The sequence below is a fragment of the Mustela nivalis genome, assembly GCF_964662115.1.
Source record: "Mustela nivalis genome assembly, chromosome: 9".
Classification (NCBI taxonomy): domain Eukaryota; kingdom Metazoa; phylum Chordata; class Mammalia; order Carnivora; family Mustelidae; genus Mustela; species Mustela nivalis.
The window spans coordinates 15,768,459-15,792,401 of NC_139028.1; the positions used below are offsets into that span (position 1 = coordinate 15,768,459).

A 23,943-nucleotide genomic window follows, 5' to 3' on the forward strand; every position below is an offset into this window, starting at 1 on the left:
CGCATGTGCCTTTCCAGACCCTGCTGCAGTTCCAGCAGGGGTGGCCGAGAAATGACCACTACTTACAACGGGAACATTGACTGCTCCCTTATTCTCGGCCAGAAGCTAGTGTGCTTTTATGTCTGAGGCCCAGCCGGCTTTCCCTGAAAATTAAGACAAGAAAATTAAGATCCTATCTCAACGCCCATCGCTCCCCGCACCCCCCACCTCCCCAGCTCATCTGTCTGCCCACCAGGAGCCTTCCAAGCCTTGTTCAAAGCCCTGGACCTACATCTTCCACAAAATTGCTGCTTCTCTTCCTCCTTTTAGATCATTAATGATTCCACCCTCACTTTTGGATAATAACACATAGCTTGAATTTTCATTGAACATTTAAATGGCTTTATTTCCATAACTCAGCCGTTAATTTCTTGGGGGCAAAGACCAAGGGTTCCTGGGATTCCCCCATGGTGTCCAGCCCCATGTTTTATATTGTGATTTGCAAGAGGCTAGTGTTCAGTTAGTGTCCGTTGACTTCCCCGGCTAGGAACCCCGTATGCTGAATGTGTCTTGACTCCGAAGGTAGCTGCTGTAGGTGTTTCATCCAAAGGACAAGGCCCAGGCTGAGAAAGAACACAAGAGGAAATACATTTTAATCTCACAATTTCTTAGTTCATTTCGTACTTTTCCTAGGCAAACAATCAGAGTTTAGTCCGTGTAATAGACAGCTCCTGCCTCCCAGTACCATTGCTCCCCTGGCCAATCCACTTTCCAAAGTGCGGCCAAGAGATTTATTTTTCATGCAAATCTATCATCTTTCTCCACTGCTTTAAACCCCTCTGTGGTTTCCAGTTGCCCTTAGGCCCTAGTCCAAATCCTTCCTCTGACTTCCTAGGCCCTTGAGGATCCAGATTTGCTGCCTTTCCAACCTCATTTCCATCCCATGCCCTGAGCTCTCCACGGCCCTGCATACTCAGCTTGCAGCTCTTAAAACTTCCACACCAGGCTCTCCTTTGACCCTCCAGGCCTTCATGCCATCTTTTCCTCCTTCTAGAATGTTCTTTTCCCCACTCTTTTCTTCCTTTTCCTGCATCCCTTCACCTGGCTGATTCCTGTTCAACCCAGTTGAGCTTACCGACCCAGAGAGGACTTACCTGAGGCTCAGAGAGCAGATCAGAGAAAGTACCAGATGCTCGGCTCCTTCTTATATCTCCTCTTCATTGGGGTCACCAGCTTATTTCCCGCCTAGATCTTGGGTTAGGGACAGTGACCCTTCTGCTCAATGTTCATCACCCTAGTTCTAAAAATCGTGCTCATTGAATAGAAAAATCAAAATGTCCCCGCATTGCAGCCAAATGTTTAGGACATCTACCCCACATACAGTGCTGCAGGCCATGAAAACATTACCCTTCAAAGCGAGGGCTTTAGGATTAAATTTATAATTAAAGAAGTAATAACTTACAGTGCAAAAGAGTTCCATGACCTCAAATTCAGTTCAGTTCAGCTTACCAAATCAAATTATTTACTTCCCCTACCACAACCTTATTCTCTGCCTCTGCCCTGTCCACCAGCCTCACTTGTGGTCTGTGGCTTGTGGGACACAAGAGGAAGGAAGGGGGGAGTCATGACCACCGACATAAACACCACCAGTTAATACTCTCACCCAGTATACTGTTGCCACTTTAAGTGAAGCTGTCCTTCCTACTGGAAGAAAAGCTTCCCACACCACTAATGATCTGCAAATCTGAGACAGCCTCAGTCAGTGGACAGCGAACCAGCGATGGCATTGTGCATACAAAGACAAGACAACAATTTGTGGAACATGGTCTCAGGGGCACCTTATGACCTCCATCCATTTTTCGCCACTCCTGACTCAAATGTTCCAGTTAGACCTTTGTCCTTTTGCTCAAAGCAGTGGTTCTCAAACTTTACCATGCATCAGAATCACCTGGGAAGACTTCATAAAGCAAAGATTGTGGGAGCCTCATCCCCATATTTTCTGATTCAGGAAGTCTGACTCAGGCCCCAAAATTTGCATTCCTAAGTCCCTAGGTGATGCTGAAGCTACTGGTCCAGGGACCACACACTAAAAACCTCTACTTCAACTAGGAATGGTTGCAAAACAGACGCTCAGAAAGTATGTGTTGAATGAATGAATGAATGCGGAAGTAAGTGAACAATGATATTCTAGACTTTGTACAAAGATAGTTTGACTTTTGGAACATACAATCTAAGAAGTTGTATTTACAATATTTTTTCACTCACATATCAATATATTTACATTTTTATTATAGATTTCATATAAATCTGAGAAATTTAAGATTCACATATAAAATCTAATTTTTCATGTATATGAAAAATACAGGTGCTTATACATAGAATCAAAGAGAGCTAAATCAGCCTATCCAAGGAAAAGTGAAATTTGTACCAGTATGGATTTTTGCTCTTTTTTGTTTGCTGCTGTATTCCTGCACCTAGAAGAGATTTGGCATTAGCTGACACTCCGTAAATATTTGTTCAGTGGATGAATGGATCAAGCCTCATGTACAAGCCAAGGGGATGCCTTCCAGTTCCTTTTGGGTGAGTGTGTAGGCAGAGGGGTTGCTGCAGAGAAGCCCTCAGTCTCCCAGCCTTGAGGCAAGTTGGCATGGGCTGTGTTTGTGCTAAGTGTTCCCCTGACATTACCTCAGACGTCCTCCCACTCTGCCTTCCATGGCTTTTCAGAATCCGCATTGTGCACAAAGGTCTGAGTGTGTTTTCATCCAGGGCGAAAAAAGAAATCCCACATCGGAAGTGTCTGTACACACTCATTTCCACATTGCAATCTGTGTTGACTCGGTGAAGAAATCCAACGGAACTGAACACCCTTTGCAGAGTAGAACTTCTCAGGAGAGCCCCCACCCCAAGCAAAAATGTCCACAAGAGCCCCTTTGCCCTTGTGAATCACCAAAGAGACATCTCTCTAGAGAAGGGTTTCTCTTTTGGGGGCCCCAAGGGGTGTTCTGTCCATCTTTGTACAAGCTCTTAACCAGAGCATGACTCTGGACATAGCAAAGGTAATTTCTCAACTTCAGAAAGCCTCAAAGTAGAGCCCTGGGTTACAAAGATGAAACACAATTGTGTACACAAAAATCTGTCTGTGAAGCCAAAGGTAATTAACTCTGCTTTTTAGGCTTCAGAATCCCAACCTCAAACATTTCTGTTGTTCTCCTCCAGGCACTCTCTTATTAGAGACTAAAATTGAAATGATCTTCTCTTTATCATGACACTTTAATTAATGGGGAAAAGGCAAATGATTTTAGTGGGCTAAGGTCTCCTTGACCTGCCCTGTTACCACTGTTATTCATGGGAAAACAGGAAGGACTCTGGGGAAGAATTTTTCTCTGGGAAAGACCTAGCAGCTGCAGAAAAGGTAATCTGAGGGACATCCAAAGGACCATCCAACCAAAAGGAATGCCCTCGTTGTCCCACCATAGGGACTAAAATTGTCAGGATGGATTTCCAGCAAGTTACTCTCTTGCCTCAGAGATATCATCTGAGTGGGGTGACAAATGAAGCTGTCGCCATGCTGGGAGAGCACAGTATTAATCAGATTAGCCAGACAGTCGAAGAAAAAGGTCCTAAGGGAATGGGATATGGGAGGTACTGGTTAGATGAAGACGGTGATGATGACAATGAAGATGGCAAAGATCGTGATGCTGTCCCTGGTGATGGTGGTGAAGAGGTACATGTGAGGTACATGGGCAGTAGAGCTATAACAACAGAAAGGTGTCATGTGTCAGTGACTATTGTAAGTGCTCTGTAGGAATCATTCCAGTTCCTCCTCAAGTTCACATTTATATATCCATGTTATAGACGAGAATAACTACAGCTGAAAAAGATTAAGCGACTTGACTGAAGCCACCTGGCTAGGAGAAAGGACTGAAACCCACCAAGGATTTAAGATGGTGCCATCACTGGAACAGCCCCAGTTTCCAGGGTAGGAAGCGTTCCGGGATCCCTGGGAGGTAAGAGCACAAAAAAGAAGGAGTAGAGGGCAGGCCATCTACAGACTTAACCCTTGGCCTCAAGTCCTCTCTGCTCACAGCACTAGGACAGTTATTGCTCAGGGACAGTAGTCAAATTGCCTTCTCTTCCAGCTCTATCGAAGAAATATGTAGGAAGGGACAGAGACATGGCTGGATGAACATGGAGGGAGTTGCTGCATGAAAAATGTTCTTTGCAAGGAATTTTTTTTCTTCTCTGGCAAAGGAAGACGGGTCACCTCTGCTGGGGACAGTGTCCCTAAGAAAATTCAGAACTTTGAGGAAGAAAAAAAAAAAAACGCAAAAAAACAGGACATGAAGGAGGACATGATTAGCAACGTGTTCCATTCACCTCCCACAGTTGGCAAGACTGAACAATTTTGTGTGTTATCACATTGTTACCTGACGGTATTGTCTTGTCATCTTAATCTGTTCTTTCCTCTGTTTGATCTTTCCAACTCAGCTTCTGACTTTTCTTGGAGACCATAAATAATCCTGTTTCTTTTTTTTTTTTTTGAAGATTTTATTTATTTATTTGGCAGAGAGAAATCACAAGTACACGGAGAGGCAGGCAGAGAGAGAGAGGGGGAAGCAGGCTCCCTGCTGAGCAGAGAGCCCGATGCGGGACCCGATCCCAGGACCCTGAGATCATGACCTGAGCCGAAGGCAGCGGCTTAAACCACTGAGCCACCCAGGTGCCCCAATAATCCTGTTTCTTGAATGCGTCCTGCCCCCTGGTCCCTGCACCATGGGGGCGTGATGTCAGTGCCTAATGAATTTTTGTGACCTGCTTTGCTGAGGCATCTCCCCTGCTGCCAGAGGCAGTTTCCAGGGACTCTGATGGACACCGAGGTGTCAGAGCACTGAGGACCCCGACAGTTGGGAGAGATTATATGGTCTTCCTACAAGAACCAAGATGACCCTCTTGATCTATTCCTGCAAGCATCAGGCAAGCTTTCCCAGGTTTGGACTCTGAAGAGACTCAAGACCTTCCTCCAGGAAATAGATTCAGCTCAGTATGAAGAATAGCCCGATTTCCTCTGTGCCAAAGAGAGGAGCAGAGAGGATTATCTGAGGTGATGGACCGAGATTTGCGCCACTGCTGCGCATGCGCAGAGTCCTCTTACCCGCATGGCCCTTAAGAACCCCGACTGAGCCAAATCACCTGCATTGGGGTACCAGCTGTGCTACTTACTAGCTGTGTGACTCTGGACAACTTGCTTACCCTCTCTCTGCCTCAGTTTTTCATCTGTAAAATGAATATGATACGCCTACTTATCTCATATTATGAGCTGTGTGTAGGTTAGATGTTATTTCTGCTATTATCTTTATTTATCATCATTACTATTAAAACATTTGCAGATAGAAGATGTCTTCACCACTCTTCACAACACACAATGTTTCCCTTTCTCCCAACAAACCCATGAGACAGATTTTATTACTATCCTCACCATAGGTAAGAGGAAATTTAAGATCAGAAGACATCAGTGGCTTGATAACCATCTGTGCACCATCCTGCAAGCCAGAGGAAGAGACCCCGAGACCCTGTACCAAAGGGCGCCCCAGCAAGCAGTGGAGGGAGGCTCCTCAAGTAGGGAAGGAAAGAAGACGAGCAGATGTGAGCAGGTCTGATTGTTGTCTGGTAGGAAGATATAACCAGGCCCTTCTGAAAGCCCGGCACAGGTGGCTCTGAACCCACTTCAGAACATGAGTCCTTCTGACCTTACCGCGGGACACGTGCTGAGGTGGCCCCGGCCACGACGTGCTGCCCCGCTCTGGGCACTGTGCCTTCCCCCCGCTCTGCTAGCAACCACGCTGTGCTAGCCTTCTGTTCTGCGTTCAGAGAAATGTCAGTGTGGGAGCAAACCGAGAGCAAATGTGTCTTTCATTTGCCAGTTAGTCATGTACCACTTGTAACTGTTCTTGTGTGTGATGTGTGTGTGCTATGCATTATTTAACTTTTCCTTTATTTCTAGTTAGTGCCCCCCACTCAAGTTATATGAAGTTCCACATGTGCCAGGACTGTCTTCTATTTGATTGGCATCCCCAGAGAATGAGGCAGACACACCACGGATTGCATAAGCATCTGGGGGTGGAGGGGACCTCTTCTAGAGGAGGAAAGCAGCCCGGCCTCTCCTAGGTCAGTGGAAACAGCAGATGGGGTGGTGGTCACCAGTCCTGATCCCAATGTGCGCTGGCCCCCACAAGGACCCTGAAGGTCGCTTCCTTGCCCAGTCATGCCTCCCTGTCCAGGACCGAGGGAATCCCTGCCATACCTCACCCTCCCCTCTGCCTTCATGAGAAATGGCAGCCCCACCGCACGTGGGCGTGTGGTGTGAAGACACTAGGTGAGGTTCTCATCTGGGCAACTGTTCTGCTGTGTTGTTTTCTTGCCCCTTCCTGAGGAGATAAGATCTGGGCAGGCTTGTGGTTCTCCCAGCGACCCTCAAAAGCAACACACAAGCCAAGTTCCCATTTCTCAGACGCCTCCCCAAAGTCACACCCCATTTCAATATCTGTACTGAGATCCGGGTCATTTGAAAGCAGCGGCAGAGAAAAACACAGAGCAAGATCAATGCTTCTGAGCTTCCCTTTCTTCTCAGAAGGTCTCCAGGCAATAGTGATTTGCATGGGCTGCCAACTCAGTACCTCACAGAAGGAGACTCAAGCCTGAGGTTGCTAGAGGAGCTGCCACTTTCCCCAGCCCTAAGGGGTGGGGGGAAATGAGTGCTTAAAGGAGAGTAGAGTGAAGTGTGCAAGTCTTCCAGGGTCCCGAGGAGAGGGGAGCAGACTGCTCTGGAAAGGCGAGAGAATGGAAAGTCACATATCCTCAGAGAAAAAGCTAAAAAGCATACAGGGCCATGCTCACGAACCCGTGGGTCAGGGGCTCCGAAATGGGATTCCAGTTGCAAGATACCCTAAGATATGGACTGACTCCTCTCCAGCTCCTCTGGACATAGAGGTGGTAGCAACCCGCACTGCCCAGAGCTCAGTGCAGATTGAGCCCCACTCAGTAAAACCCCGTGAGTAGTTCACTGACGACCAGCATGTTCCACTAGCCCGAGAGGAGAGAAGCCTCATTCTGATCACTCCTTCCCTCCTGGCTTCTTTTCTACCTCCATTCCTCTTCAGGCTCCCTTTACTTTGTAAGCTGGTAATACCAGACCCTAGGATGCTGACGTTTATGAGAGTCAGGGAGCGTGGGCCTAAAAGTGCTGCAGACGGCTTGAAAGGTCGGGGGTAAAAGAATTAGAAATTTCTCCTTTATTTTAACAAGAATCATGCCCTCCTGACTTTAGGTCCCAGAGATCAGGCCAGGGAGGGTACAAAGAGATGGGGGTGTGGAGGGAGCAGGGGAGAAGAAGACAGAGGAGGAAAGAAAGAAGGAGGGAGAGTGGGAGATTGGAAGAGAGAGAGAAGGAGGCGGGGGATCAGATTCTCGTGTGTCTCCTGGTATTCAAAATAGAAGTTGTTCAAAAAGGAAGCAAGTATCTCTTGAGGTCCCATGTGATTTAGAAATGGCCTGAGTGGCCAGCCCAAGATGCATTCACATTAAACAAGGAAGACATCTGGCCTCCAGCATGAGGTCCACCTGGTGGCAGAGCTGGAAGGGGTGCATGTGGCAATCCTGGGGGCTGAGGGTAGGGGTGGGGGTAGAGGACATAGAGATGAGCGAGAGGCCCAAAGGTTCAAAATGCGGTGGAATGGAGCAGCTCCGAGTTGCTAAGTTTCAGGATATTTTTCATTCTGGGCAACCTGGAATGTCCAGCTGTTAAGAGGCCTTAGAGCATGTGGGGAAGGGTTAGCTGGGGCGTTACTGATCGTGTAGCCTGGTTGCGGGAATGGGCTTGTATAGTCTGAGCCTACAGAGTCTTCATCAGTTCCTTTCTTGGAACCCGGAGGGAAAGACCTGTGAACTCTTCTTGGGTATATTATTACATTTAATCCCAGATAACATGTGCCCTTCACTTGTGGTTTCCATGCAGACACACCCCAGGCCTCAGAGGACTCTGCCTTCCCAAGGTCAGGTCAGAAGAATAGATTTGAGAAGCCATCTACCATGCCAATGGGATGGAATAATTTGGGACCCTTGAGGTCCTCAGGTAAACCCAGAGCATGCCCTAGTTCTAACTGAATATTCATGCCCCCTTCCAAGTACAGCCTGGAACCCCCAGAAGGCATAGAAGGTACCTTCCCAGGGCAGGACAGGATGGCCCTTAAGGACACAGGCTTTGGGCTCAGAGCTCCTGGATTTGCATTCTGGCTCCACCATGAACTTTGTGACCTTGAGAAAGCCATTTGACTTCTCTGGGTCTCATTTTCTTAAATGTGGAAAGGGATTAATAATGATCCTTGATAGGACTAAAGGAAACACCGTCTATGCCTAGCACAACATCTATCTGAGCTGCTTAAAGGCTCAATAAATAATAGTCATTCTTATTATTTTTATCATCCTTATGATTGTTTTTTCCCCAGATCAGTAGCCTCACTGGGCCTCTCAGAGTAGGCTTTTGGGGAAGCCAGTGCCCCAACCCTTCCCAAGCCCCCAAGAGCCCTTGAGGGCATCAGAGTGCACGTGGTTTGGCCTCTGTTAGTTTAGCCTTGAGGGGACCCAAACCCAGCGCAGCTGGAGTGTGGGCCTACGTTTTAGACACAGTTTGGTGACCCCAACTTATCTGCCTTGTGTCCTTGAGTGCGAACCAGTTTTTTGGTTTTGGGAGGGGGGTTATTTTGTTTTGTTTTGGCTTTTTTACAGACAGAGAGATTAACAACAAGGACTGGCCCTTGTCAGAGCTTTCCTGACTCTGACTGAGGGTTAAAAATGATGCTCACCAACCGTTCTGCCTCGGTTTCTGCCAGTCACCGCTTCGCATGGCTGCCTCTGCTTCTCTTCCTCTTCCTCTTCCTGTCCTCTCTTTGCTGATCTGGACTCAGCCTGGTATTCTTGTCACAAGATCATCTCCCAGGTGAGCTCAGCTCTGCGTGAAACAAAACAGCTCATCGGAAGGCACCACACTGCAGAGGGTTGGGGGACGGTCCTCCATGCTCTCCGGTCCCCTTACCCATGGGGTCGTCCGGTTCCATATTGCAAAGCGAGGTAGGAAGGGTTTTAATCTAAGTTCTTGGAACCCTTGGACTGGGAACGGGAGCAGCCCCAGATCTGGGTGGCTGGGTGGTCTGCGCTGGCTAGGGGTCAACCACTCAGCCTTAAAAGATGTCTGGGCACAGTTTGTTTTCAAAAGGCTTGTATGTTTGTTATTTTCTCAGCTTCGGTTTTAGATCCATTTGGGTGTTCTCCAAAGGAGAGAGCCACGCGGACCTGGCGTAGGAGCTGCCTCTTTCCCACGCTGTCCTCCCTGCGCTCCAGCATCAGGGCTCCCAGCCACACCAGCTGCCGCTCCATGCGTGCGTCTGGGGCGTTTTCGTGTTCTTGGGCCACGGCACGTATTTTATAAACACACGGTCAGTTTACACTGCCTGGGAACTTAGGGGCTTTCCTTTCTCTGGGAAACAGCTGTGAGGAGCTTGACCAACCTTGGCTTTGTGCAGAGTAAGACGTCATCTCTGATCATGCACGTGGGGCAGGTGTACTGGCTGGGTTCCTGTTGTTACGCCTGAGGATGCGCCTAGAAATGCTAAGGAGGGAAGCTCATTACGCTCTCCTCCCCCACTTGCAGTTTAATTGCTCATAAATGACTTTGCATACTACAAAACCCCGTATCTGCTCATCTGCCTGTTGTACCTTCCCCTCCCTGACGGCCGTGGGCCTCTGAGGTCACAGAATCATGGAGTCAGAAAGCTGGAGGGAACTTGGATAATGTCATTCACCCAGCTAACTAGATAAGCACTTACTATGTGCAAAGCATGGGCTGACTGCATGAGTGAAGGAAGGTGAACAAGACCTAGTCTCTGCCTTCCTAGAGCACCAGACTTTCTGCTCTGCCATCACCTCCATGAAGCCTTCTGTGACCTCCTGAGGCAACCTCAGGTTGTCTTCCTTGTGGCCCCGTGTCCCTCTGCTGACCACTGTTGTGGCACCGGCCATGCTGCAGTGACATGGTCGTCATGACTTTCTTCCCCAGGGAACATGAGCTTCCACAGAGCAGGACCAGCCACGCTGGGCGACACTCAGATTCTGCAGTTCGTCTCACAAGGAGAAACAACAGAAGAAGAGAAATGCTTTATTAATTAGCCGCCACTGATGATAATTATTTGGTTAACCCCCAACAAGACGAGGTTGGTGGCTGCCTAACAAAGAAAGAACTGGAAAAGGCAGAGGGATACCAGCCCTCCTGAGATCCCAAGGAAAAATGGTCAAAATGGGATCGTCTAATCAATCGACTGCTCCCTTGGCCCTTCTGGAAACCTCTGCTGTTGCTGGAGGAGGTCCTATTAATAGGAGTTTGCTTGGGCTGCCATAACAAAGTACCACAGACCAGATAGTTTAGACAACAGAAGCTTGTTTTCCCACAGTGGTGGATGCTGGAATCTCAGACCAAGATGTTGGTAAGGTTGGTTTCTACTGAGGGCTACTCTCTTGGCCTGTAGATGACCGCCTTCCCCTCTTTGTCCTCATACAGCCTTTTCTCCATGGCTGTCTGTGTCCTAATGAATTAGGACTCATCTAGATGACCTCATTTTACCTTAATTACCTTTATAAAGTTTCAATTTCCAAATACAGACATATTCTGAGGTGACTGTGACCTCACTGTATGAACTGGTATTGGTAGGGGGGAACAATTCAGCCCATAACAGACAGCAACACTGATGCTCAAAGATGTCCCAGAGAGTTCCTAACAAAGGCCACAGCCAATTGATCTAGGGGCCAAGAAATGGGCCTATGACTACCTCCCTCCTTGGATGCCCTACAACCCTGGACATTCAAAGCTTCGTCTATCACTGATAATGTAAACAATTGGTTACCCTCCCCTATATGTGCCCCCTCAGCCCTTCCCCTCCTCATTGGTGCTACCCACATTTCTGTATTTGAGCCAAGGGCAAGAGCAGTGTCAATGAGGAGAAAATAGAGAGACGGACTCTGCTTGGGACTAGGATGGAAAATGACAGCGACAGAGACAATTTGCAAGGAAGCCGACTGGCTCGCTTTCCCAGCTCATAAGCAGAACTGGAAAAAAGGTCCAGACACCCTGGCTAGATGGAGGAGAGCCAAGCCAGCAACAAGCACCAGCGGCGGCTTGCTGACTGCGAGCCAGAGCCATGCGCTGCTGGACAGGAACCAAGACTGAGCAGAGCAAAAGTCCTGGCGGCAGGACAACCGTCCGCTCCTCAACATGGCCCTTGCTGTTGGCTTGTGCAAGGTCCTAAGTCCTCAGCAGCCTCGGTTCTCAGGGCTGTTCCTTACTGTTGGTTGCCGTTGGCTAAACTCGTGCTGGAGAGGAGTGAGTACAGGATATGAGCCTCCCGGTGAACGGACGCATTGTAACCAGATTTGGCCTAGCGGGGCTGCGCAATGCCAAAACAGCGGGGTTGGGGAGGGTGGATGCTGATTCAGCACAGGGGAGTGAGGGCGGGTGGGGGCTGGAGCAGGCCCCTACCCACAGCGAGTGTGGCCTCGAGGCTCTCAGAGCTTTGCAGAGCCACAGTCCAGTTCTCTGGAGGAAGGGAAGTCCACAGGCAGGCTTTCCGGCCACCCCTGGGCCAGGTCTCAAGGTGCAGAGTTCTGGAGGACTTGCAGACGTGGAGTTCTTCAGGAGACATTAAACTTCTTCCAAAACCATCCCACTGCTCCAGACGACCTGCTCCTTGTCTCATCCCGAAATTGCATCGAGCACAGGGTCGACCAAGCTACGAAGCCCCAGCTCGGACACTGTCAGGAGATAAAGGCCAGCAATCTTCCAAAGGCCATGTAGCATTCTGGGGATAAAGCCACATTTTTCACACCAAAGCTAAGAATCGGGAGAAAGAAGGCAGTGGGCGTGGGAGGGAGTGGACCCTAACTTAGCAGAGACTTTGGGGGAGATGCAACAGGAGGGGGTGTGACCAGTGACCATCTGACAAGAACCAAGCCTCAAAGCTCACCGGAGCTGCAGGTAGAACTACTTAGCCCCCCTTGGGCTCTCCCCTTCCGCAGACTAGAACAGGAAACAGCAGCCACCCAACCTGAGACCGGAGTCTGTCTGCCAGGAGGTGGGAGACATTGCACCAGCGACCTGTGAGCCCGTTTATTCACTCATTCAGCCCTTCTTTGTTGCGTATCCGACTTCTGCCAGCTGTGATGGGTGGTAAACCCCCAGGCACTGCCCTCCTGAGGCTCCCATTCTACAAGAGGGAAAAGAGGAGACTCAGTCGCACAACTCAAAGTACTGTGGCAAATTGTGACAAATGTGACCAAGAGCTTTAAGGATGATGCCAGAGCCCAGACCGGGCAGTCCGGAAGGCTTCCTTGGAAGTGACAGCTCGGCTGAGCTCTGAAGGGCATGTGGGAATTGCCTAGATGAAAGGATGGGGTTCGGGTAGGGCAGAGAAGGCCAGGAGAATAAGGAGCAGCATATGTGAAGGCCTTGAGGTTGGAAAGAGCACTCAGGCCTGCTCTCTCAATAATGACTTGACCTTGTGGTGGGTCCCTCACGATCCGAAAACTCTGATCTGGACCATTCAGGTGTTACTCTGCTTCCAGTGAGCAGAGCCAACCAACTGATTCTGCAAGGCTCAAGTTTAGGTTCACACTTGTGTGTGCAGAAGGCCAGGACGTCCCACCAACGGTGGCCGTGCATTAAATGGCTCCAGAACACTCGGCTTGCAAGACAGAGAAAGTGAGCTGCCTTCTCCACAGTGCTACACACTGAGGCCTGCCGAGGTGGGCGGTGTGGCAGCTCATAGTCGCTTTTCTATTATGGTACCACAGAGGCCAAGCTCACTGACAGAGCGTAGAAGCTGCTGGGGGTCAGCCTCTTTCCGTCTCTGTAACTTGGTGGTTCACTGTAAATTTCATCACAAATAGGAAGATGGACCCTTTTCCACCCACCCAAAGGGAATCTCTAATCCCTCCATCTGGTAGGATTCCCCCTAAACTGTCCCAAGCTAGCCTTGTCTCTGACCCCAAGCAGGAGGGATACAGGGACGGATACTTCCAAGCCCAGAGACCATCAGAGAAAAAGTCCAACAAATCTCTTCCCGACCTCCCTTCCCTCCTTATCGTCCCTGGCACCCCTGTCTCAGTCTCGATCAATGTCCAAGGCTCCGAGACTGTCTCAGAGTCACCTGGAAGTGCAGAGCGATTCTGGGTGAGTCCACACTGCCTCAGTTCTGCGTGGCTTCCTCTGCATTTGCCCAGGAGGAATGGTTCCCGGGGGCAGCCCCTCGTATCTCCCAGCCCGCCCCCCCCACCCCGCTCCAAAGCCTAGATTCACGCCACACAGTCTCAGCTCACACACATGCAACCTGACACAACCCCAGCCTCACCCTCGGGCTTCCCAGGACCCCCTCTAGCGTGGAACAGAGATGGAGAAATGGCTGCGGCCTCCTGCAAGAGGGAAAAGGCAAGTCCCAGCCAAGCTTCAGACCTGCAGGAGGTGGACGTCCACGCTGCCCACCCCCACCACTTGGAGCCCCTCAGGCACACACGTGCACGCAAGCATCTGTCCCTCTAAATGCTCACGACCACCGGGGGCGGGGGGAGGCACTGGGAGGGACATCTACCTTCTCTACTCTTCTTCCTAGTCTGAGGCTGGGGCCCGGGAAGGAAGACAGCCAGCCTGAGTCAAGGGCTTGTTACCACTTGGAAAGATTCTCATTTGGAGCCTTCCTGCCTTTGGGCGCGGCGATCACCCAGGACCAGCTCTGCGAGGACCGCTCTGGGAGCATCGACACAGGCACCCACACAGGGCGTGCTCAGGAACTCCAGACCCTGCATTGGGTCCCCCCGCAGCCGGTCCCCACCAGCGGCCCTGTGCGAGGGAGCGGGGGCAGCGCTAGCAGGCAGGTGCAGGGCAGCGTCTGTCTTGGGGAAGCCACAACCCTCCGTCTCTTCCTCACGAAGACACTGTAAGTTGGGATATTTGTGCATTTTGTGTGTGTGTTTAACTCAAAGCATGTTTGCAACCCCTGGGCACTAGGCACAGTGGATTTCCATTTCTTTCGCAGCTGAGGCTCCTGCAGCCCGCAGTTCTTGACCTTGCTCCTCCTCAGCGGGTGTCTACAGAAGAGAGCGCCTCCCTCGGACCCCTGGACAGACCCTCACCCTGGGTGCCACAAGAGGAGGCAGCACAGTGACAGAGCTCCCCCTACTGACAGCTGGCCATGCTGACCCACCCAGGAAGGCCTGTGCGATGTCTCTCCCCCAGTCACCATTTTGTGAATTAGACTCCAGGAGTATCTTCCAGCACCCCCTCAATCCTCCACCCCCAAATTACGGGGGCTTTATCCGACAGATCCACAGGGGCAGGCCCTTGTGTCACCGCCCAGGTCCTGCAGACAACACGGAGCTTCAAGCAGAACCTGACATGACACCCAGGACAGGCCTTTAACCCAGTACAGGGCCAGACTGGTGGGATGTATTCCAGAGACCTCAACGGTGCCAACTTCAAAGAGTCATGTGTGCCAGGCGACTCCATTCAGTGCCCACACTGACTGCCACCCAGGGGGCTGGTCAAGGCCTTCCCAAAGGAATTCTTAGACTCTGCTCACGTCTCCCAGCACCGGCAGCTAAACGGAAGCCCTACCCCTTCTAAGGGACTGTGGATGACCACGGAGTGAGTGAGAGTATAACACACTTGGTTCTCGGAGATCCTGGACGTTTCATTCCGTCATTTAACCCTCACAGTGTCTCTGCCACCTTCCCCTCATAAAGCGGATGCCTCCTGGACACTGAGACGTAGAGAGATGAGGTGACCCGCCAGGATAAAAGCTCAGCTCCTCCCCTAGGCTGTCACTTTCATGAGGGGCTAAGGGCTGTGAACCCTGAGGAGGAGGGATACCGGAACCACAAGCCTCTGAGGCAGGGGCTTCTCCCCCGCCCCTCGCCGGGCACTGAGGTCACCAGAGTGACCCTCCGCAGATCTTCACAATCTAGAACCACCAAAGCTAGTGAGACGGAGGCTTACTGGAGAAGCAAAGCAGGTGAAGGGAATGAGCCCAGGCACAGGGACTTGATGGGTGTCTTCTGCCTGATCGCCACTAGGAAGTGCCTCTTGGAAGGGATCAGGAGCCCAGCCAGCGGAGGGAAGGCGAAGGTCCCCGTGGGTGCAGCTTCAGACATCGCCCTCCCACGGCCCCAGTTTCCGTAGCCCAGTGCCTCACGACTTAGCATGGGATTCGCCTTGATGTACTTGTTCTGTAAGACAATAAATGCTAATTTGTTTGCATTTATTAGAGTTAATCAACCCCCAGCGGTGGTTGCATAAACGAATGCTAATTGGCCCCAGAGTCATTCATCATCAGTAAAGCTGTAAGACTGGGTGGTTATTAATCAAATAGGCTTGCAGATAAGATATACGAATTCACGTATTAATTTAGTACAGTTCACTTCATAAGTCCAGAGGAAGACACTGTATAAGGGGCCTGAAAAGATGAATAAGAAAGATCCTCAAGTAGCTCAAACCTTAGTAAAGAAAGACACGAGAAGACCTCAAATAAAGGCATTTCAGAGAGGGGTTGATTGTGTCTCTCTGGGGAATCACAGAGGGAGGGCTTTATAAGGAGGTGAGATTTGAGTTGGGCCTTGGAAAGTGGGTAGGAGTAGAACAAAGAGAGACTGTACGGCATTCGTTGCACAGAGCATACGAGCCATGGCAAAGGTGGGGAAAATGAAAAGTATTCTTGGAAGCACTGAGGGTTCCTGGTGGGCAGCAGCCTTTGTGTGCAGGGAAGAAGTTTACAAGCATTGCTGAGGTCTTGCTGCATGCCCGGGCCTACATGCTACCTGGAGGCTCTGTGCCGAGCATGGGGAACCAGCAGTAGACAAAGAACACCAGGTCCCTGACCTTACCGCTTAGAGTCCCTCCAAGAATAAGGCCCAGAAGGAGACTAGAGAATCCCTAGTGTTGCCCTTCTAAATCGTTGGAGGATTTTCAGGTTGCAACTGGGGAGTTAGTGACAGTTTGTAATGCTGCAAGTTTATGATGAGAGCCTTTGGGTATAGGAATCTAGCCCCGGAGTTTAAAGCAAATTTAAGAAGAAAGAGAAAAAAATTGAAAGTCCAGCCTAGATAAGAAATGATCAACACCAGGGCAACAGGTAGGAAGGAGAGTAAGGGCACGAGCGGAACCACACTCAGTTTGGGAACTGAGTGGCTATACAAGTGGAGCAAGAAAAGCCCCGGACTCCCCTGGGATGGGCAAGCCCGGGTGACATAGAGAATGGTGGGGCCATCATCCAATGCCAGGGAGTCAACAGAGGAATGTTGGGATGGGAAAGAAATGGCGAGTGGGTGTGAGTTATGCCCCAAACACTGCCCACCGAAGAGGCAAAGAGTGTTCTGTGCAGAAAGAGGTGAGAGGAGCCAAGAATCCATGAAGGAAGGGCTCGTGGGAAGGACAGGTAAATGAGAAATAGTGGTGGTGGGGGGTCTAGCTCATAAGCAGTCATGTCTCCTCAAGTCTTAGCACCTCCTCTTCTCCTTTGAGGTCACCAAAGCTCTTTGGAAAAACACTTTCTCTTCTAAAAGCTATAGTCTCTCTCCCAGGAGACCGTGCATTAGAGAATGTACCAGAAATACGGGTGACATATGTGGTAGGACCATCAAAGGGGGCTTGAATTCTAGTGGTGATGGGTGAACAGTGTCTCCATCTTCAGTGTCCCTTGTGGGCTCTAATATGTTATCGTGGTTTCTCCTCTGACAGGGATTCTCCTCCATGCTCAAGAGACCCCAGTTCCTGGTCTAGAGATCCTGATTCATTAGTTTTCCCACGACCCCAAGAGCCCAGGCTGGCCTGAATTCCAGATGATGACCACCACCGACATCAGAGGGACCAGATCAGAAGTCACCCTGCTGGCCAGCACCCAGGGCTTCTTACCTGCCTCCCCTGTCTCACACTATTGCAGAGGCAGGCAGGCCCAGCCAGGTCTGGCACAGAAGTTCCCAGGTTGGGGTAAGAAAGCTGACCTCTTCTCCAAGTGCACGTGCTCTAATGGAGCATGTCCTCTGGGACCTCATGAGGACTCTGAGTGGTACAATCAGGACATTTCTTGGGCTTGCAGCAGCCAAAGGCAAACATCTTCAATTTGCAATCCTACCACCAAAGTCTCAAAAGCAGAATGTAAATCAATTTCCTGCAAAGGAGTGGATTTCCTTGGCAACCTAGAATTTCCTCAGTGGTGGAGTTTCTCCATCAATGCCTAAGGAAAGCCACTGCTGCTTCGATTTTTCCATTGGAACATCTCTTTTCTCTCATAATGCCATTAAATAAACCCCAGCAAGAGGAGGTACAAAACTGGAAAAGAATTACCAAATGGTCAGTTCTCTACTCGTCTCTAGCCCTGGAGTTTAGAAGAAAGGTGAGATCCAAGCACAGAAAGGTGATCCTCTTTCTGGAGAAAGCCAGACACACCGTAGAGCTCTACAAGCTATGAAACTGAGCAGAAACCTCCAAGAGAGGCCAAGAGAGAGATAGATGGTCCACGGCGGGCAAGAAGGATCATCATCGCTCACCTTGGCATTGCCAATACTGCAGAAGCCAGGCCTCTGCTCCTCGCTCACAAAGGGCTGCACTTATCTCACCCAGGCAATATATGGCTAATTCCACAAAAAGGACAGAAGAATAAAAAGGATTTTTTTCTAATAAATATTCTCTTGCAGCTAATCCACCCTTTGTAACTGTCAGGCTCCACGGGGCTGGCAGCCAGCCCATCAGACAAGAAATGCAGCTGTGCCCTGGAAACATGAGAAGAGGAACAGATTAATAAAGAGGAAAAACATGTTTGGTAACTATGTCTGAGGGGAGTTCTCAGAGGGAGACCCTGGCAGCTCGGGGACCCCAAAACCAATGCCACCCAGAAGCCACGGTTATGCTACGGGGATGGAGCCAGACATGTGAGCCCTGAGAGCAGCCTGCGGAGCCTGCTTTCCTGAGCCTCCCTCAGTCGGCTCAATGGAAAATGGCAACAGAGTGACAGAGGTGTCCCATCAGGAGGCACGCGCTTTCTGTGTCCCCCACCACCCAGCACGAGGCTGAGGACACACGAGCTCTGCAGGGAGGCAGCCCATGTCTGCAGTGGGCTTCCCTCCGGCTCTGTGACAGTTCCCTGGCAGGCCGCCCCGTGTGACGATGACACTGTATGGGGAGGGGTTTCACAGCACCTGTGGCCCCGCAAGTCTGTGGGTAAGATGGGGATATCAGGACAGGAGACATCCTGGTTAGGCTGTCCTGGAAACCGTGGGTTTGGATAAACGACACGGTACATATGGAAACGCCAGTGTTCCGGGCTCAGCCATCCAGCGAGGACTGTTACACAGACGGAAGAGGAAGGACACCTCCCCCACCTTTCTCCAGTTTCCCTGCATCATCACCTACAATTATATTCTAAAGAGAGATCGCCCCCAAACCAGCCCCCAAGATTTTTTTCAAACCTTCCCACGTGCTTCCTGCCTCTTCTCTCTGCACACCTGTCCTATGAGCCTCAGCTTACCAGAGCCCCCAACCAGAGGGGAAGGGGCTGGGGACTGCAGGCTCAGGTTCCACTGTCACCACACAGGGGACAGCAGACCAGAGTGGGAGCCTGGGGGGAATAGTCAGGCAAGATTAATCTTTGGCTCCAGGGCCCAGAGCCCTGGGACACAAAGTCTTAACATTACATCCTTCGTTTTGACTCCCCTCAGCGATCTGGTCACTCTGGCCTATGGGGCTGCACCTAGCCCCCAGCCATCAGCTGTCTGGAGAAATTCAGGAGAAGGGGGAGTGCAGGCATATACTCTGTTCCTGAGCCAGTGTGAGGGACACCAGCCTGAGAGACAGAATCAGCTCTGTGACAGACCCCTATGTCACTAAGCAAAATCAGAGTCACTGAATCAGACCACTCGCTGTGTTCCAAGGACCGTTCTCAACTCTGCCCATCACAAATAATCCCATCTTCACATCAACCTCCTTTTTATTGAGGTACAAGTCACATTTCACATTGAGGTAAAAGTCACCATTTTAACTACATTAAAGCATACCATTATGTGACTTCACATTCCTAGTGTTGTATCATCATCACCCCATTTGATCCAGAAAACTTTTATCACCCAGAAAGAAACCCTATACCCTTGAAGCCATTACAAGAGCAGACTTCTGAGGGAGCCGCCCTCTACTGACGATGTCTGACGTCATGCTTTTGAGGGAGACATGCCTACAGTCTAGCCAGTGTTGGAGAGCAGGTCCCAGGAGATGCACTGGTTGCAAACAGGTGCATTCCTGAAAGTTTGTACATGAGCAAACAGAGCACAGAGACTGAGGAACCTGCTCCAGCTCAGGTGTGACTGGTGAAGTCCAGCTCTCTGGCTCCAGAATGAAGCAGACACCTCTGTCTAGAACATAGAACCTGAGAAGAAAGACACTTCATGGATTTTTTTTTTTAAGATTTTATTTATTTATGTGACAGAGATCACAAATAGGCAGAGAGGCAGTCAGGCGGAGGGGGAAGGCAGGCTCCCCGCTGAGCAGAGAGCCTGATGTGGGGCTCGATCCCAGGACCCCAGGACCATGACCTGAGCCGAAGGTAGAGGCTTTAACCCACGGAGCCCCAACTTCATGGATTTTTGATGATAAATAGTACTAATAAGGTTCCCCTGAAATTGCTGACCAAATGTGAAGGTATTAGGAAAAAGGGACATTGATGGAGCTTTGACCCAGGAAATTCAACGGAAGCGTTCCAGGAGGCAGTAAGCCTACGAAGTGGGTTTACTGGGAGAGACACAAACCCACCTGCTCAGACGAAGGATTTCAGTAGCAAACAATAAGCATTTGCTGAACCAAGTGCCATGAGAAAGAAGCACAGTGGAGGATACAAAGAAGCGACTGTCCAACTTCAAGTGTCCTTCAGCTGGTCGCACTTACTGCCTCAGCTCTTCCCTGATTACTGTCTCAGTTCCAGTCCTGACGGACATCCTGTAGTCTTCCCTTCCCCATCCCTTACACATGAGTCTTTACCGGCTCTGAGCCATTGTTGTTTTGCGAGTCTTTGTTAACATGTTGTTTGTCGCTGTGCATTGTTGTTGCTTGTTTTATGTCTACAGAGTACTCTCCCCTCCCTCTAACTGTCTAAATTTTGACCCTGCAGATTAGCAGCGGCCTCGATGTGCTCTCTTCTTCCCCGGATGCAGAATACATCGTCACAACAGTCCCACTCAGGGAGCCGTGCTGTGCGGTGCTGAGCACGGGTCAGTGCACGCCCTCATTCCATCCTCCCCAGAAAACCCAGAGGAGGAGGAGGTCCAGAAAGGTCACGTAGCTCACTCCAGGCCACACAGAACCGAGATTAGAGTCCTGGTCCTTGTGATTCCAGAACCTAATCTCTTAACCGCCATATGTACTAATGGACCTCTCAGGTGAGACTGCTCCTCACAAAGTAGCCCTTCATCCTCTGAAGTGGGTGTTGTTTCCTACTTATTCCACACACACTGGCCTTTCCTTTCCACCAGATTACAAGCACCCTGAAGGCAGACACCTTGAGATAAGAAGCAGCTCTCCCCGGGGCCTCTCACCTTCTTCACCTCTGTGCTCCCACAGCATCCACGTCAACCATGAAACCGTTCCATCTCCAGAAACAGAAATTAATGGACTTCTCTGGAAGGAAAACTGATCCTGGTGCCTTCACTGGGGGAGCAGAGGACTGCGGTTTCACTGTAGTCTTCAGAGGTGAGCCGGGGATGGAAAAGTACAGGGCAAGAACTGCACATGTCTTGGTGGCCAGGCCTGGAGTCCCAAGTTCAGTATTAATGTCAGCCTGCTCATAATAACAAAAACTCCCATTTTTAGAGCCTCTGAAACATGTCAGTCTCTGCACGAAACACTGAATTTATAGTATCTCACGAGTCCACATACTGAGCTTATAAGGTAAGGACTGGTATTATCACAGCTTTATCGAGGGAATCAAGACTCGGAGTGGTAACTTTCCTAAAGGTTCATAGATGCTAAATGACAGAGTTGGAATCTGAACCCACAGCTTTCTGATTCCAAAACCAGAGGGGAGGGCAGAACCCCCAAAGCCTATTTAGGGAAGAGCACCTCTCACCTAAGTGACCTATTCAAACTTTTCATATTACCAAATATACCTGACTTATAAACACATGTTAATTGATTTGTAAAAGATATGGCCCCTGCTATCCAGAGGCTAATAATTTAGACAGGGTGACAGATGAAAGGAAAGAAGTGGGATGAAGGACAGCCACCAGGGCTGGCCAACAATGGAATGGGCTGTCTCTTGATGGGAGTAGAGAAGAATCACTGGGGAGCTAGGTGAAGGGGACTGCCAAGGTTAGGTTAGGGGACTGCCAAGTTTCCTTCTAACATGATACTCCGTGATTCCATTCATTAGCCCACACTCAGCTGGAGGGGGAAGCGTCTGAACTTAGCGAAGTTCAGAGCTTAGGACACATCGTTGGTGCCATCAGCACAAGGAGGGGCCGGGATTCCCAGTGGAAGACGCACAGAGGGAACAGAGCGCAAGCCGGAGGACGGAGCAAAAAGGAACACAGAGGAACACAATCAAGGAGACTGTGTCAGAGAGCTAAGAAGGAACATGTATCACCGAGTCAGTCAGAGGGTTGCTGCAAGACAGAGCGGCTCAGAGTAAACCACTGACAAGTCCCTACTCTTCATCCCTCTGATGTTCTGTTCATTCAACAAACATTCATTGAGTATTACTGGAGCCAAGCACTGGTCCTGCAGGGAGAGGGAAGGCAGTGGCAGTGAACACCCAGCTAAATCCTGGCTCCCCATGTGCTAAGGGTCTTGGAGAATGCTTGAGTAAGACATTTCATTTCCTTGTGGGGTGATATGAAAGGATGTCCTCTGTCCAGATCACTTGGAGCTGGGCTGTGGATGCTGAGCAAACACACAGCAATCCGCACTGCAGTCCCGTACTTAAGTAAGATACAAGGAGAATAACAGACAGGAGAGAAACTGGCAAGTCAAATTCAGTTTTGTTCCACCAGACAGAAGAGATATGACCATGCTTGGAGGCAGGGAGATGTCTTAGCCAAATGCAATGATATTTAAGTATCACATTATTTAGAAACTTAAACTTTCATAATCTTCAGAAGTGGAATCTGATTGCCACTGCGTCTCAAGCAAGATACCTGTCCCTCTGAGAAGTAGTTCTAGAAGCCCTTGTCATCACAGCTGGGCCAGGCCAGGCAGACTCTGCCCAGGCCGGGAGACAGGAAAGAGAGGATGCCTCGAAGGCATTCATAAATGAGCCCTTATTGTTGGCAGTGGGCCACAGATAGAAAATGGTCCTAAAATGCACATCACATTATTCCAGAGAATCCCCTGGAAGGCATTCCATCAGACATTCCAACTCTGGGTGCAGAAGAAGAGGACCTCACCTGGCAGATCTCTCAAGTTCAGACCTCACTGGTCCTGGGACTCTCCAGCGAAATACCATTCAGAAAGTCTGGTGCAGGTTCCCCCAGGCCTGCCTGGTTCTGACCAGAACTCTGAAGTAGAGCAGCACAAGCCTTGGAGTTTCCAAAACCCCTCTTAGGTTCTCAAAGCACAGACGAGGGCACCCGGCCACAAGCGATGGCAAAAGACCTCTTTGGTTGTTCTCTGCTGGAACGTTCCAGCCAGTGCTGGGCCAGAAAGCCAGCCACCCAGCCCCAGCCTCCACTGGGTATAAGAAAAGCTCCCAGCCCTACTCTGCTCCCAAGAGCTCCAGACCTAGAATGAGAAAAACATTCAAGGGTCATGTTGGGGAACACAGGGCCTCCTCAGGGGTGGTGGGGAAGGCCCACTACTACTCCGGTGGGAAGGGGAAGAAGGACTCATATTTCCCTGGAGGCTGCACCCTGCCCTGGGGAGAGCAGCTCCCCAGAAATGACACTTGAGGACCTGGCTTAGGGCCACAAGAGCAGACAGCTTGGGGTTTATTTCCCCTTTATAATGGAGGCAGGCGAGGAAAGGAATTCTTTGACTAAGTAACATAATACTTCTGGGTCCAGCCCACCAGGCTGGGCCCTGGGAAGAGCAAACAAGCCGCCCGCCCTGTCCCAACAGGTTTGTGGACACTGGCCGCAGCTGCCACTCACTGTGCTCAGGCGTGGATGCTGGGGGAAGGGGAGGGACGCTGATGCCCAGGACAGCAAGGATGTTGGGAAAGATCTCTAATCCAGTCTCAACCCTGCCAAGGCCCGAGTCCAACACTTTGTGCCCCTGAGCCATCAGATTTAACTCTGTACCCCAGCCCCTGCCTCATGCCGCCTTGGTTCCCACTTCCCCACCTGCCCAAGCCCCTGAACCCAGATGAAAGTCCAGGCTTCGTCCCCATAAGCTGAGGGACATCCTAGATGCCACCTGCCCAGGCTGGAGGTCTCCCCCCTTGATGCATACGTGCTCCGCGTGTCACAAGGGCAAGCACTCGTGATCTGGTGGGTCAACCACACAAGTAACATGTCAGTAACAATCAGCATCTGTGCAGTATTCTGCAGTTTGCAAAGCTTCAACCTCCAAACAACTCTTCTCAGTTAGGCATTACCATCTACCCATTTTACAGAAAGGAAAGCAGGAGGCTCAGAGAGGTATTCCACAGAGTGGCAAAGCCAGGCCCTGAACCCAAACTGTTTAACTCCACATCTCCTGCTGTAAACCCCAGGGCGGGACCACGGGTACTGGTGATCTGCAGAATGGGTTCTATCCAACCCCCCGCTTTGCAGCCCCCAGCTCTTCGAACCTGACCGCTGCATGACGGAGACACCGTCACCCGACTGCCCAACCCTGCCCTGCTGGGCAGCCGGCCCAGGACGCAGAGAGTCCCCAGGGCCACCCTGCCCCTGGCAGGTGCC

General features: G+C 50.4%; 3 long non-coding RNA genes across 6 annotated transcripts; 2 read left to right on the forward strand and 1 right to left on the reverse strand.

Moving 5' to 3' along the window:
• Positions 1-358: 358 nt before the first annotated feature.
• On the reverse strand, positions 359-23,943 carry LOC309841408. Of its 3 annotated transcripts, XR_014299117.1 has the most exons (5): positions 22,489-23,943; positions 17,614-17,835; positions 8,838-9,640; positions 1,134-1,279; positions 359-602 (listed from the first exon to the last, which is right to left on the reverse strand). It is a non-coding gene; the product is annotated as an uncharacterized lncRNA (long non-coding RNA). The 3 variants fall into 3 exon arrangements; XR_014299118.1 differs by lacking the exons at positions 17,614-17,835; positions 22,489-23,943 and having other exon boundaries at positions 8,838-8,983; positions 9,540-9,847; XR_014299119.1 differs by lacking the exons at positions 17,614-17,835; positions 22,489-23,943 and having other exon boundaries at positions 8,838-9,847.
• On the forward strand, positions 9,432-17,754 carry LOC309841412. Its single transcript, XR_014299122.1, has 2 exons — positions 9,432-9,467; positions 16,805-17,754. It is a non-coding gene; the product is annotated as an uncharacterized lncRNA (long non-coding RNA).
• LOC309841407 lies at positions 18,501-21,752 on the forward strand. 2 transcript variants are annotated; one of them, XR_014299116.1, is made up of 3 exons: positions 18,501-20,487; positions 20,581-20,797; positions 21,477-21,752. It is a non-coding gene; the product is annotated as an uncharacterized lncRNA (long non-coding RNA). The 2 variants fall into 2 exon arrangements; XR_014299115.1 differs by having other exon boundaries at positions 18,501-20,797.